This window comes from Coregonus clupeaformis, chromosome 23, assembly GCF_020615455.1.
Source record: "Coregonus clupeaformis isolate EN_2021a chromosome 23, ASM2061545v1, whole genome shotgun sequence".
NCBI lineage: Eukaryota > Metazoa > Chordata > Actinopteri > Salmoniformes > Salmonidae > Coregonus > Coregonus clupeaformis.
Genome location: NC_059214.1, coordinates 45,768,212 through 45,781,843, shown reverse-complemented (window position 1 = coordinate 45,781,843; position 13,632 = coordinate 45,768,212).

Genomic DNA, 13,632 nt, shown 5'->3' with positions numbered 1-13,632 from the left:
AGTTGGATTTGGGTCTGTCATTTTACCAAAAAATGGGGCATGTATTTTTATTTGTTTCTTTGGACAGATATACATAACAAATTATGTCATACAGACCAAGCAGGCATATAAGAAGTTGATGTATCTGACTTTGAAATAAGTTATACAGGACCACAAGGAGATTAAATAGTAAGGATAGAAATGCTGTGTTTGGCATTATGTGTGTACTTTGGTTCAACTGATCTTGAAATAGCAAGATAGGCCAACACAGCACAAGATCTCACACACAAAGGTCTCACAGACAAAGGTCTCACAGACAAAGCTTTCACAGACAAAGCCCTCACACACAAAGCTCTCAAAGACAAAGGTCTCACAGACAAAGCTTTCACAGACAAAGCCCTCACACACAAAGCTCTCACACATATCATAATAACATTTGCTTTACTCCACAATTATTTTCAATCGGACAAGAACACATAAAAAAAAGATAAAAAAAAAAAAAAGATACAACTCCTAAAGGCATTAAGATATTACACTCACATTACATTTGTATTACATACAGTATTACAAATAGCTGAAGTAAAATTAACCCTTACAATATACTCACATGATCAAGTTTAAAGGTGAAATCTGCAGTTCAAGCAAAATAAAGCGGTCACCCCGCCACCCCTGAGAAATGCAACCACTCTCAAATTCATAGACAGAGCTCTGGATGCAAGGACTGACCATCCATATCAAAATGATAGTTTTAACCATTTGACCAGTGTTTTTTTTACATTTACATTATTTATAAACATTGCAGTAAAACAAGCTTATATTTCAGGTTCTGATGGAAACCCTGAAGAAGGCAAAGTGATGCCGAAACGTTGGTGGTTTCTTACCCAATAAATTACTATTTATTTGTTTTTATAGCTTACAGTTTATTCACCGTTGGTCAGCACCTCTAGACTAAATCATTTTCTCTGGGTGTGCACCAGCTCATGCTTTTTATTAGGTTCTGATGGAGTAACACAGTTGAACTAAGGTCCTCTGTTGCTCAATTGGTAGAGCATGGCGCTTGTAACGCCAGGGTAGTGGGTTCGATCCCCGGGACCAACCCATACGTAAAAATGTATGCACACATGACTGTAAGTCGCTTTGGATAAAAGCGTCTGCTAAATGGCATATTATTATTATTATATTCTTTGAGAATCAATGGGTACAGATGTAGGATCTTCATTTGATCACTATTTTGTGGCTGAGAATGTTCCTTCACAGCAGGAAATGCAAATGTGTAGTCTATTGAAGGTTTAGAAAGGCTTCTAACGTTTGTAATTTCCACTTTAAAATGTCAGACTTGATTTGCCCTAACGAAAAATGTATCAACCCATACAAAAAATGTTCATCCATTATAATCCACATAGTAATTCACATTTACTGTTATTTTCCTGCTGTAGCAAACTGGCTCAAATTAAGATCCTACATCTGTATCTATCATTAATGTCACTCAAAAACAGAGTTGTTTCTGTTTGTTTGTGTTCATAAATACAATTTAACCAGACAACCTTTCCTCCAAAGTAGGGCTATCATCCCTCTCTTTTCCAACAGATGGAGGGTAGTTTTCCAGCCCTAGCTAGGTAGAGAAGGGGCTGAGTGAAGCTCCCCAAAACAGTAAACATCAAAGTGATAGGAACCACGACGCACAACGCTGTCACTGAACCATTAGGGAGACAACGAACCAGGACACCTCCGACGATGGAAGGAGTGTAATTCACCAGCAGAGTCAGCAGAATGACCTGAACGGTACGGGACGCTCTTCTCTTCATCAGGTTCCCTCCCTCTTCTTTCTCCCCCTGTCTCTCCTTCCCTCCATCCCCCGGACCGGACCTGCCCAGCACCCTCAGGATGGAAACACAGCAGAAGAAGTCGATGGCCAGAGTGATTGAGAAAACGCCGGCGTTGACTATCACGCCGTTTATTAAGCCAATCACAACACAAAAGACGAGAGACAGCAGCCAAGCCAGAGTCGCACACATCACCCTGTACCTCAGAGGCCTGTACTTCAGGAAGAGCAGTGGGTGGACCACCGCCAGGTAGCGCTCCACACAGATAAAGCACTGGAGCAGAGGGCGGCCGGCGCTGACCAAGCCGAACGTGTAGCTGCTGAATTGGAAGATGGTCTGGCTTTTGATGAAGAGGATGTTGAAGACGGTCAGTGGTGAAATAAGGCAGTAGAGGAGCTCCATGACGGCCAGGTTGAGGGCGAAGATCTCCTTGATGACCTGGACCTGAGGGCCGCCTGCGACCAGCCACAGGTACCAGCAGTTAGTGACCAGACCCAGGAAGCAGTTGAACACCTCCACTCCCAGGTAGAACGGCAAACCGGTGGGCCACTCCCAACAGTCGTACCACTGAGACATGGTACTGTGGTTCATAATGCCGGGATGGTAAGAGTTGACGTCTGGAGGGTCCATCGATGCACCTTCTAGTTTCACTATGTCTCAGGTGAGTTAGACGATCTGGATAGCTGCAGTAAGTCCTTATCTGGGAAGAACATCCATCTACAGCAGAGCACTGTCTAGATGTGAAGAGTGGTGCTCTGAGAGTACACTATTGTACACACTACAGACCAAGGCAGACCATGCCACAGACAGTCATTAGACACATTTGACTAGATGGTATTTTCAATGAGGCACACCTGTCGATTCAAATAGGCATTGTAAACATCAGATGTGTCTAAGTTTACCTAGTGTTTTTTCCCCCAAGTGCTTTTGGCATGGTGGGGACAGTCTGGGTTTGAATATTCTGTAATGGTGATCCTCTTAGCCAAATCAAATGCACAGCTGCCACCAAAGAGAAAAAGGCAGTAGCTGATATTATAAAACATGGATATTGGTTTAGAGAACAGTGGTTATACCTGTCTGTGTCACGTCCAAAACATAAATTTCCTCGCCATGTCCCAATACTTTGCGATAACTTCATGGCTCTTGATTGAAATAGATTGAATGAGTAAAAGCCAGAAAAACCACTGAAGGAGAGAGTATGTTTTGATCATAAAATCAGCCTTTGTTATGTGAATGTTCAAGTAATAAACACAACAACTACACTTTCATTTTGAATAAAATCCCTCCAAAAAACACATTCACAATAATATTTTATCAATTTATTAGTGTTTTAACCTGCATATGTAGTAATTTACATTGTTCGATACATTATCTACTACACTGAACACAAATATAAACTCAACATGTAAAGTGTTGGTCCCATGTTTCATGAGCTGAAATAAAATATCCCAGAAATCTTCCATATGCACAAAAAGCTTATTTCTCTCTAATTGTATGCACACATTTGTTTACATCCCTGTTAGTGAGCAGTTCTCATTTTCAAAGATAATCCATCCACCTGACAGGTGTGGCATATCAAGAAGCTGATTAAACAACATGATTTTTACACAGGTGCACCTTGTGCTGGGGGCAATAAAAGGCCACTCTGAAATGTTTGGTCACACAACACAATGCCACAGATGTTTTGTAGTAGCATGCAATTGGCATGCTGACTGCAGGAAAGTCCACCAGAGCTGTTGCCAGATAATTTAATGTTAATTTCTCTATGTCGTTTTAGAGAATTTGGCAGTATGTCCAACCGGCCTCATAACCTTCCACCCGGACAGCTGATGAAACTGTGGGTTTGCACAACTGAAGAATTTCTGCACAAACTGTCAGAAACCGTCTCAGGGAAGCTCATCTGCGTGCTCGTCGTCCTCACCAGGGTCTTGACCTGACTGCAGTTCGGCGTCGTAACTGACTTCAGTGGGCAAATGCTCACCTTTGATGGCCACTGGCACGCTGGAGAAGTGTGCTCTTCACGGATGAATCCGGGTTTCAACTGTACCAGGCAGATGGCAGACATTGTGTGGTTGAGTGGTTTGCTGATGTTAACATTGTGAACAGAGTGCCCCATGGTGGCGGTGGGGTTATGGTATGGGCAGGCATAAGCTACGGACAACAAACACAATTGCATTTTATTGATGACAATTTCAATGTACAGAGATACCGTGACGAGATCCTGAGGCCCATTGTCGTACCATTCATCCGCCGCCATCACCTCATGTTTCAGCATGATAATGCACGGCCCCATGTCGCAAGGATCTGTACACAATTCCTGGAAGCTGAAAATGTCCCAGTTCTTCCATGGCCTGCATACTCACCAGACATGTCACCCATTCAGCATGTTTGGGATGCTCTGGGTCGACGTGTACGTGTGTTCCAGTTCCCGCCAATATCCAGCAACGTCGCACAGCCATTGAAGAGGAGTGGGACAACATTCCACAGGCCACAATCAGGAGATGTGTCGCGCTGCATGAGGCAAATGGTGGTCACACCAGATACTGACCGGGTTTCTGATCCACGCCCCTACTTTTTTTTTTTAAGGTATCTGTGACCAACAGAAGCACATCTATATTCCCAGTCATGTCAAATCCATAGATTAAGGCCCTTATGAATTTATTTCAATTGACTGATTTCCTTATATGAACTGTAACTCAGTAAAATCTTAGAAATGGTTGCATGTTGAGATTATATTTTTGTTCAGTGCATTTACAAAGCAAACAAGTACTTTACTCAAACATTTTAACCCGAGCCATACAGAATATTTATATATTCTAAATATATGGCTCTTATATTAACCATTCATTCACTCTAACACACGTTTTTCTCTACAGGCGCTAAGATATCTGATTGACTGGTTTGACCAAAAATAAGGACTAACTCACAGTGCAGTGTCAAGAAGGCTGAATATCAAAATCAAATTAAAATCACGCAGTGAAATGCCCCGATCATTAATATGAATCACTTTATGATTATCTAATCTCCACTTCTATGATTTATTTCTAACTCTTCCCGCAGCATGCTTTTATCATGGTGAGGCATTCACATTTCCTCTCAAAATTAGTTAATAACTGAAAAAGGAATACGCATGTATTCAATTTATAAAGTGGTAACAAAATCTATATATGAGCAGCATATAAAGTGACTTGTTCGCCCTTCATTTATGTTAAAGCACACCTCAACACACTCAGTAGCAGCCTTCTAAAACCATTTGACTAAGGATACCAAAACAAAGAGAAAAACAGCTTCTATCTCAAGGCCATCAGACTGTTAAACAGCCATCACTAGCACATTGGCGCTGCTGCCTACATACAGACTTGAAAATCACTGGCCACTTTAATAAATAGAACATTAGTCACTTTAATAATGCCACTTTAATAATGTTTACATATCTTGCATTACCCATCTCATATGTATATACTGTATTCTATACTATCTATTGCATCTTAGCCTATGCCGCTCTGACAATGACATTGCTCATCCATATATTTATATATTCTTATTCCATTCCTTTACTTAGATTTGTGTGTATTAGATATTTGTTGTGGAACTGTTAGATATTACTTGCTAGATATTACTGCACTGTCGGAACTAGAAGCACAAGCATTTCAATACACTCGCAATAACATCTGCTAACCATGTGGAGGTGACCAATATATTTGATTTGATTTGTTTTGATTTGATTTTGAATTCACAAACAAAACACTCCTCCTGATCCCTTACCATCGTAATTTCCTACTTGCTGCTATGGCAACATCTGACATGTGACTGCAGACAGCCTGCATAAGCAAATCACCAACAGCCGCAACCAACGAATCATGTGTCTCCCAGTACTGTAGGTGTCAGGTGAAGGAATTTAGGCATTGGCTGTGTCTCAAATGGTACCCTATTCCCTATAGAGGCTCTGGTGAAAAGTAGTGCACTAATATAGGGGTACAGGGTGTCATAAAATAAAAAAAATAAAAACATTGTTGTCAAACACTCGCAGTGACTGAAACACATCAATGTAACCAGTCCCATTCTATTGGTGGATGATTGACAGAACACAGAGAAGTTACAGATCAGGGTTGGGGTCAATTCCTTTTCAATTCAGTCAATTCAGGAAGTAAACAGAAATTCAAATTCAAATGTACCTCAATGCTTCTCTATGAGAGGAATGTGGAATTGGAATTTCAGTTGACTTTCAGAATTAAATGAACAGAAATGGAATTGGCCCCAACCTTGTTGCAGAGTTTCGAAAGCCTCCCCCTATCGTCACGGCAACACCAATCAGTGGTACTGCATCTGTATGGACCGGCCAATGAGGAGGAAGAGGAGTCCGGCCAGCTGGCAGAAGGAGATGCCGACGGGGGCGAAGAAGAAGGACAGGCCGTAGTGGATGGTGAGGTCGAAGGTGGGACACACAGAGGAGCGCTGGTGGGACAAATAGACCTGCACCACATACATCCCCTCCACCCACAGCACATACATCCCCACCACACCCAGCAGGAACAGAGCTGAGGGGATGGAGGGGGAGAGAGAGATAGGCAAGGGTGAAAAGGTGTGTGTGAGAGAGAGAGAGATGATGGGAGAGAGAATGGTGGGCGGAGAGGTGGAGATAGAGAGAAAAAAACAGAGGGAGAGAGAGAGAGAGAGAGAGAGAGAGAGAGGAACAGAGTGAGAGAGAGAGAGAGATGACGGGAGAGAGTTAGAGAGAGACTCACTTTTTCTTTCTTTAAATGATACATTCTCATTTCACCTTGCCCACGATACAAAACAACACATTTTAGTCATTTAGCAGACACTCTTATCCAGAGCGACTTACAGTTAGTGCATACATTTTTATTTTACATACCCCCTGTGGGAATCAAACCCACAACCCTGGCGTTGCAAACGCCATGCTCTATCAACTGAGCTACATCCCTGCCCTCCCCTAACCTGGACGACACTGCGCGCCGCCCCATGGGTCTCCCAGTCGCTATGGATAAGAGCTACGGCAGAGCCTGGATTTGAACCAGGATCTCTAGTGGCACAGCTAGCACTGCGATGCAGTGCCTTAGACCACTGCGCCACTCGGGAGTACAACACCACACATCACAATAACCAAAACCTGACCACTTCTACAACCGTATATCCATCCCATCTTCCCCAGCTGTACAGACACACCATATCTCCTGAAACATCTCCACACTTTTTATCATTTTATAGAACTCAAATTCCACGCTAAGGCGCGCCATTAAATAATAGTAAAGGGTCTGTTATCCCTCCACCTTTGACCCTGTTCCTCCTTGTTAGCCAAACCTTGCCTGAGCAAACAGAAAATTAAACAACACACATTATCCTTATTTGAATACCTGTACCCCATTAAAAACATCCCAACAGTAAACTCCACCCCCAACCTCTCACACAGACATTCCAACAGATACATTAATGGCGCACACAGAAAACACATTAATCACAGTTCCACTCATGACACAGAAAGGACACCCCTGTCCAACTCCCGGGTCAACCCGTGCCAACCAGCTGTTTGTGGCCAGGGCTCCATGTAGAACCCTCCACTGGAGGTCCCCTGACCTCCTTGGTACTGGGAGTTTGTAGAGCCCCCTCCATCTAAAACATAACATACTCTCTGCCCCACATACCCCCTGCCACTGATGTGCCTTCACTCCTGTTAGGCTCCTAATGTTCGTTAATGCAGAGGTTGTAGAGGGCTTTACCTCCCACCCCCTCAAGGGTTAAAACCTAACAAGTTCTCCAGACCCCCTTGCCAGTCCCCAGTCTCTGCCGTCAGCTGCAGTGGCGGAAACATTGGTGGCCCCTCCCTATTTGGCCGCTCAAACACCCCCCTTTACCGGCTCAGACAGTGCCTCCTGGACTTCCCCGAGGAATCTCTCCAGCAGCCTAAGAGATGTTAGTCCTGTTTGTTGTGCCAGGACTTCCGGGGTTTTCCACCCCTCCTCTCCCAGCAGTCGCAGGTCACCCAGCCTTAGTAAACCCGCTGCCATCAGTCGCCTCTGCAGGGTGGCCGACTGAACCGATCTCAAAAGGATGGCTGGGTTGTTGAAGATAGGCTCCTCCCACACCCACAGCCCAGGCTCCACATCCCCTTCTCGTGTGGGCCTTAGCAGCTGCCAGGCCCTCAGCATCACAGAGTAAAAATCAGAGAGACCTGCTGTACTCAGCCTCTCCAGCCTCATGAGGAACAGCTGTCGGTCCAACCCTAATCTGCCAGCTCTCCTCAGCAGTGTGCATGCTGCTTCCCTCCAGCCGACATCAGTATGGTACAGCAGTGTCTGAGCCGCCTTTAGTTGGAATGCAGCCACCCTGCTCTCCAGTTCCACCAGGCCCTTTCCTCCTTTGTTTATGGACATATACAACACTGCCGCCCTCAGACAGTAATGGCCCGACCAGAAAAAATCCACCAGCTTGCGTTGCAGGTCTGCGAGCAGACCGGCAGGGGGGTTGAGGACAGCCTTTTATGCCACAGGGAAGATACCACCAGGTTGTTGATTATCAGCACCCTCCCTCTATATGACACTTGGGACAAGAGCCACCTCCACCTGGCCAGTCTTGACACCACTGCCTGTGACAGCCCCTCACAGTTCTTCCTGACCCACCTCTCCGAGCCCAGGTACACCCCCAAACTTTTAAGCCCTTCACAACCCCACTGCAAACCCCCTGGAAGCAGAGCTTTGCTCTTGCCCCAGTTCACCTTAGCTGACGAAGTTCCCTCGTACACCTTCAGACGAGTCTCTAGTGCCTGCATATCCTGACCATCCCTGACCATCACAGAAACGTAATCTGCATACGCTTACACTGCTATGCCTGTTATAGTATCTGAAGATTATGCCTTTGTTAAATGTTTTTCATGAAGAAATGGAATGTTGTTTATGGTAGTATCAAGAGGGAATGTTTTAGGTGTAATACCACATACCACAGACAGGAGGTGGGTTGTAGACAGGGGAGACTGGTGATTGGCCAGAAGAGGGAGTCACCCCCCTTTTTGCATTGTTTATAAATAGGGGTTAAACGATGAGACGTTAGAACGGCCATAGCAATCTTGAGGAGCCGTTCTCCGGACAACGCGTGTCTGTATCTATGCTGTAAACTCGTGATTTTAATAAAAGCCTCTAACACGATGCAGCATAGCGGACTTTTTGTTGACAGCAATAATTGCCACCATTCATCATATACGACACTGTCAACACACCCATGCCTGTCCAGCACACTCCTTGCAGTCTCCTGCATAGCAGGCCCAAAAAAGGCTCAATGGCTAGTGCATATAACTGCCCCGATAGAGGGCATCCTTGTTTAATGCCCCGCCTCACCCAGACTGGCCTACTGAGCCCCCCACCCACCTTGACCATACATGACGCCCCAGCATACAACATCTTCACACAGGCCAAAAACCTTTCCCCAAACCCAAACACAGACATCACATTAAACAGATACTCATGGTCCACTCTGTCAAAAGCTTTCTCTTGATCTAGAGAGACCAGTCCAAAGTTCACATTAGAACCTCTCGACAAGTCCAAGATGTCCCTGATTAAGAACAAGTTGTCCGTGATTGAGCGTCCCGGGTACACAATATGTCTAGTCCTTGTGTACTATAGAGTCCAGATGGGACTTCAGTCTGTTAGCGAGGACCTTGGCAAATATATTGTAGTCCGCACAGAGCAATGCCACAGGCCTCCAGTTCTTAAGTTCACACAAGTCCCCTTTTTTGGGCAGGAGAGTCAGAGCCATCAGAGCTCATCGGCAACTCTCCTACCCCGATGCACTCACACAACACGCAAAAGAAGTCCAGTCCAATTATTCCCCAGAATTTTTATAAAACTCCACTGGGAGTCCATCGACCCCAGTGCACGGCCGGGGGACATCTGGGTTTGCCAGTTCATGGGACAACAGGGGAATGTCCATTTCATCCCTCTGTGCCAGAGAGAGCTTAGGGAGTTCTGCAAACAAAACCTGAGCACACATAGGATCACACAGTTCTGCCCTATACAACTCAGCATAAAACTCCGCTCCCGCATCTCCCCACCACAGAGGTCACCCGCCCATCCGACAGCCGTAGACAATGCATACACTTGGCTTCACCGCTCTGTCTTTCCAAACCAAACCAAAGAAGAAGGAGCTGGGAGCATCCATCTCCTTGAGCATGGAGAACCTAGCTCTTAGTGCTCCATCTGCTTTAACCTGGAAAAAACTGCCCAAGTCCCTACGTAATTCAGCTAACTTAGCCTGGAGGCCTATTTTGCCTTGCCCCACCAGCTCTACCTCCAATTCACTGATACTACGCTTAAGTTCCCCCAATACTCTCCTAGCCTCTGATGATGAGAGAGCTGTATACTGTTGACAGAAAAGCCTAATTTTGAGTTTTCCCACATCCCACCACTGATTCAGAGACTCATACTCCTCTCTTCGCTGTCCCCACCTTTCCCAAAAAGTCTGGAAACAGAGCAAAAGGTGGCATCTTGTAAGAGCTTTACATTCAACTTCCAATAGGATGCCTTCCGAGGCCCTGGTGAAATAGACAGCCGAGCTATGGTTATGTGGTGATCAGAGAAACCCACCAGGAGAATGACAGTGCCCAACAGCCTATTGCTCTGATTCCTAGACATGTAAAACCGATTGAGTCGGGCTGCACTCAACCTAGCCCCAAAGAACTTCACTCATGTATACTGTCTTGTGTTGGGATGTCTAGTTCTCCAAACTTCCACTAGGTCAAACTGATTAATGATGTCCCTTAACACCCCCACGGAGCCTGAATGAGGCTCCTCCCCATTTCTGTCTTTCGTAAAATCCATCATACAGTTCCAGTCCCCGCCGACCACCAGCGTCTCCTCGGGCGCTACCTGTGAGAGTTCCTGTCTAAGACACCCAAACAGATGCCCCCTCTCTCCCCCTGTGTTAGGCGCATACATATTTATAAGGACAAAACCACTGTTCTTAATTTCTGCTTTTACTACAAGCAGTCTACCCCTACACACCTCCTTTGAGGAGCACAATTTTACGGCCAGACACAGTGCAAAAAGGACTGCCACCCTTGCACTAGCATTTGTTCCATGGCTCAGCACACTTGCCCCTTTCCACCAGAGCCCCCAAACGACTTCATTCACCACATCACTATGCGTCTCCTGCAGAAACAACACCTGTACTTTTTTTTGTTTTACATATTCACCCAACAGACTCCTCTTTCCTGCATCTCTGGTGGCATTTATATTAAGCGAGCCTACCCGAAGAGTCTCCATAAGAAGTGGGAGAAAAGCAAGCAAAGAAAGAGACCAATAGCAAAGCTCAAATAGCACCAGTGACTGAAAAAACTATTCATCTAAACACCATCTGAAGGTAGACCTTACGTACGGTTGTGACCCATGCCCCTCATTTTCATAGCGTGTTGTACTGATCTTACAAACTTCCCCGGATCACAAAAAAAGCTTCAAGATAAACCTTTTTCCCTTTAGTCTCATTCAGGAAACTTGACAGTTCCCTCACCGTGTACTTTGACCCCTCTCCCTGACTGGCTGTCAGCTCTGGACCCATTGAGGAGGAGTCTGAAAAGAAAGCCTCCTCATCTTCCTCGTCCTCAGACTCACCTTCCTCCTCCTCATCTCCATCTCCCATCCTGACCACCTGCCCTTTCTCTCTAGTCGGGGCCTCCCCCCCCAGCACCAGGAAAAGGTTCCTTGGTGCCTTTCATCACACCAGCCACTCCCCTCCCACCTCCTTTCTTCTCCCCCTTTTTCCTCTTCCGCTTCCCCACTCTACTCCTCATCCACTAGCATAACCTGACTACCATCCATGACATGACTAGACCCAGTCTCAGCTACACCACCATCCATGACATGACTAGACCCAGTCTCAGCTACACCACCATCCATAACATGACTAGACCCAGTCTCACCTACACCACCATCTATAGCATGACTAGGCCCAGCCTCTGCTCCCTGCGTCTCATGGCCCCCTGCACGTTGACCTCGATTTCTCCCACTGGCGCTTGTACCCTCACCTTGTCTACGGCCTTTATGTGGGCACGCAAAGCTCTTATGCCCCAAATTCACTCAAAGCACCGTAGACTATCTGTGCTGACAAACCCTGCGTAGAGCCCATTCCCATGCCTCACTTTAAAATGCACATTTAACTGTTGCTCATTGTTGTTCAGAAACATGAACACTTGCTTTCCGGAACAAAACAACATACTTAACGGCATCTGCCTGTACACGGAACCACTAGCAAACAACTCAGCTCTTTCCGGATTTGATCATCCATAATAAACGGAGGCAGATTTGCAACTACCACCCGAGTCGAAGGAGTCGAAAGAGGAAAAATCGGCACCAACACATTCCTTACAAATATTCCCCTAGCAATGAGCCTACTCACCTAATTTGCTTTTTTCATGAACACAACCACAACTTTGTTCATTGTGGATGCGGAATGTATAAATTCATCTCCTACCTGTTCGCCAATCGCGAGCAGAACCTCCTCCACCTTAATTCCATTCTCAGGAACAGCTGAATCCATGCCGTAACGACAGCGTCTCCTCCGCGCTAGGCTGTGAAGCCATCACGCACACCACACCATTCAAACCCCAGGAAACTACAAACTCTGTCCTCTTCCTCCCTAACTTTTAAAAAGAAAACAGTGGGTATCGCTAAACTAACAGTCCATTAACCCTCCACCATAGAAAATAAAAATTGAAAGAATCAAGAAAATAGGTAAGGACAGAGCCCTCCACACGGACTCTCAACTACAAAATACTCACAGCATGCACTGAGAGAGAGAGAGATGATGGGAGAGAGAGAGAGATGATGGGAGAGAGAGAGAGAGAGAGAGAGAGAGAGAGAGAGAGAGAGAGAGAGAGAGAGAGAGAGAGAGAGAGAGGGAGAGAGAGAGATGATGGGAGAGAGAGAGAGATGATGGGAGAGAGAGAGATGATGGGGAGAGAGAGAGATGATGGGGAGAGAGAGAGAGCGAGAGAGCGCGAGAGAGAGAGAGAGAGAGAGAGAGAGAGAGACAGACAGAGAGAGAGAGAGAGCGAGAGAGGCCGACTTTAATTTTAATACACAAACACAAGCACATGTGGACACTCACAATCTCATAGTAGGCTACATACAGTGCCTTCGGAAAGTATTTAGACCCCTTAACTTTTTCCACATTTTGTTACGTTACAGCCTTATTCTAAAATTGATTAAATAAATACAATTCCTCAGCAATCTACACACAATACCCCATAATGACGAAGCGAAAACAAGTTTTTTGAAATGTTTGCAAATGTATTAAAAATAAAAAACAGAAATACCTTATGTACATAAGTATTCAGACCCTTTGCTATGAGACTCGAAATTGAGCTCAGGTGCATCCTGTTTCCATTGATAATCCTTGAGATGTTTCTACAACTTGATTGGAATCCACCTGTGGTAAATGCAATTGATTGGACATGATTTGGAAAGGCACATACCTGTCTATATAAGGTCCCACAGTTAACAGTGCATGTCAGAGCAAAAACCAAGCCATGAGGTCGAAGGAATTGTCCATAGAGCTCCGAGACAGGATTGTGTAGAGACACAGATCTGGGGAACGGTGCCAAAAAATGTCTGCAGCATTGAAGGTCCCCAAGAACACAGTGGCCTTCATCATTCTTAAATGGAAGAAGTTTGGAACCACCAAGACTCTTCCTAGAGCTGGCTGCCCGGCCAAACTGAGCAATCAGGGGAGAAGGGCAATGACCCTAAGCACACAGCCAAGGCAACGCTTCGGGACAAGTTTCTGAATGTCCTTGAGTGGCCCAGCCAGAGCCTGGACTTGAACC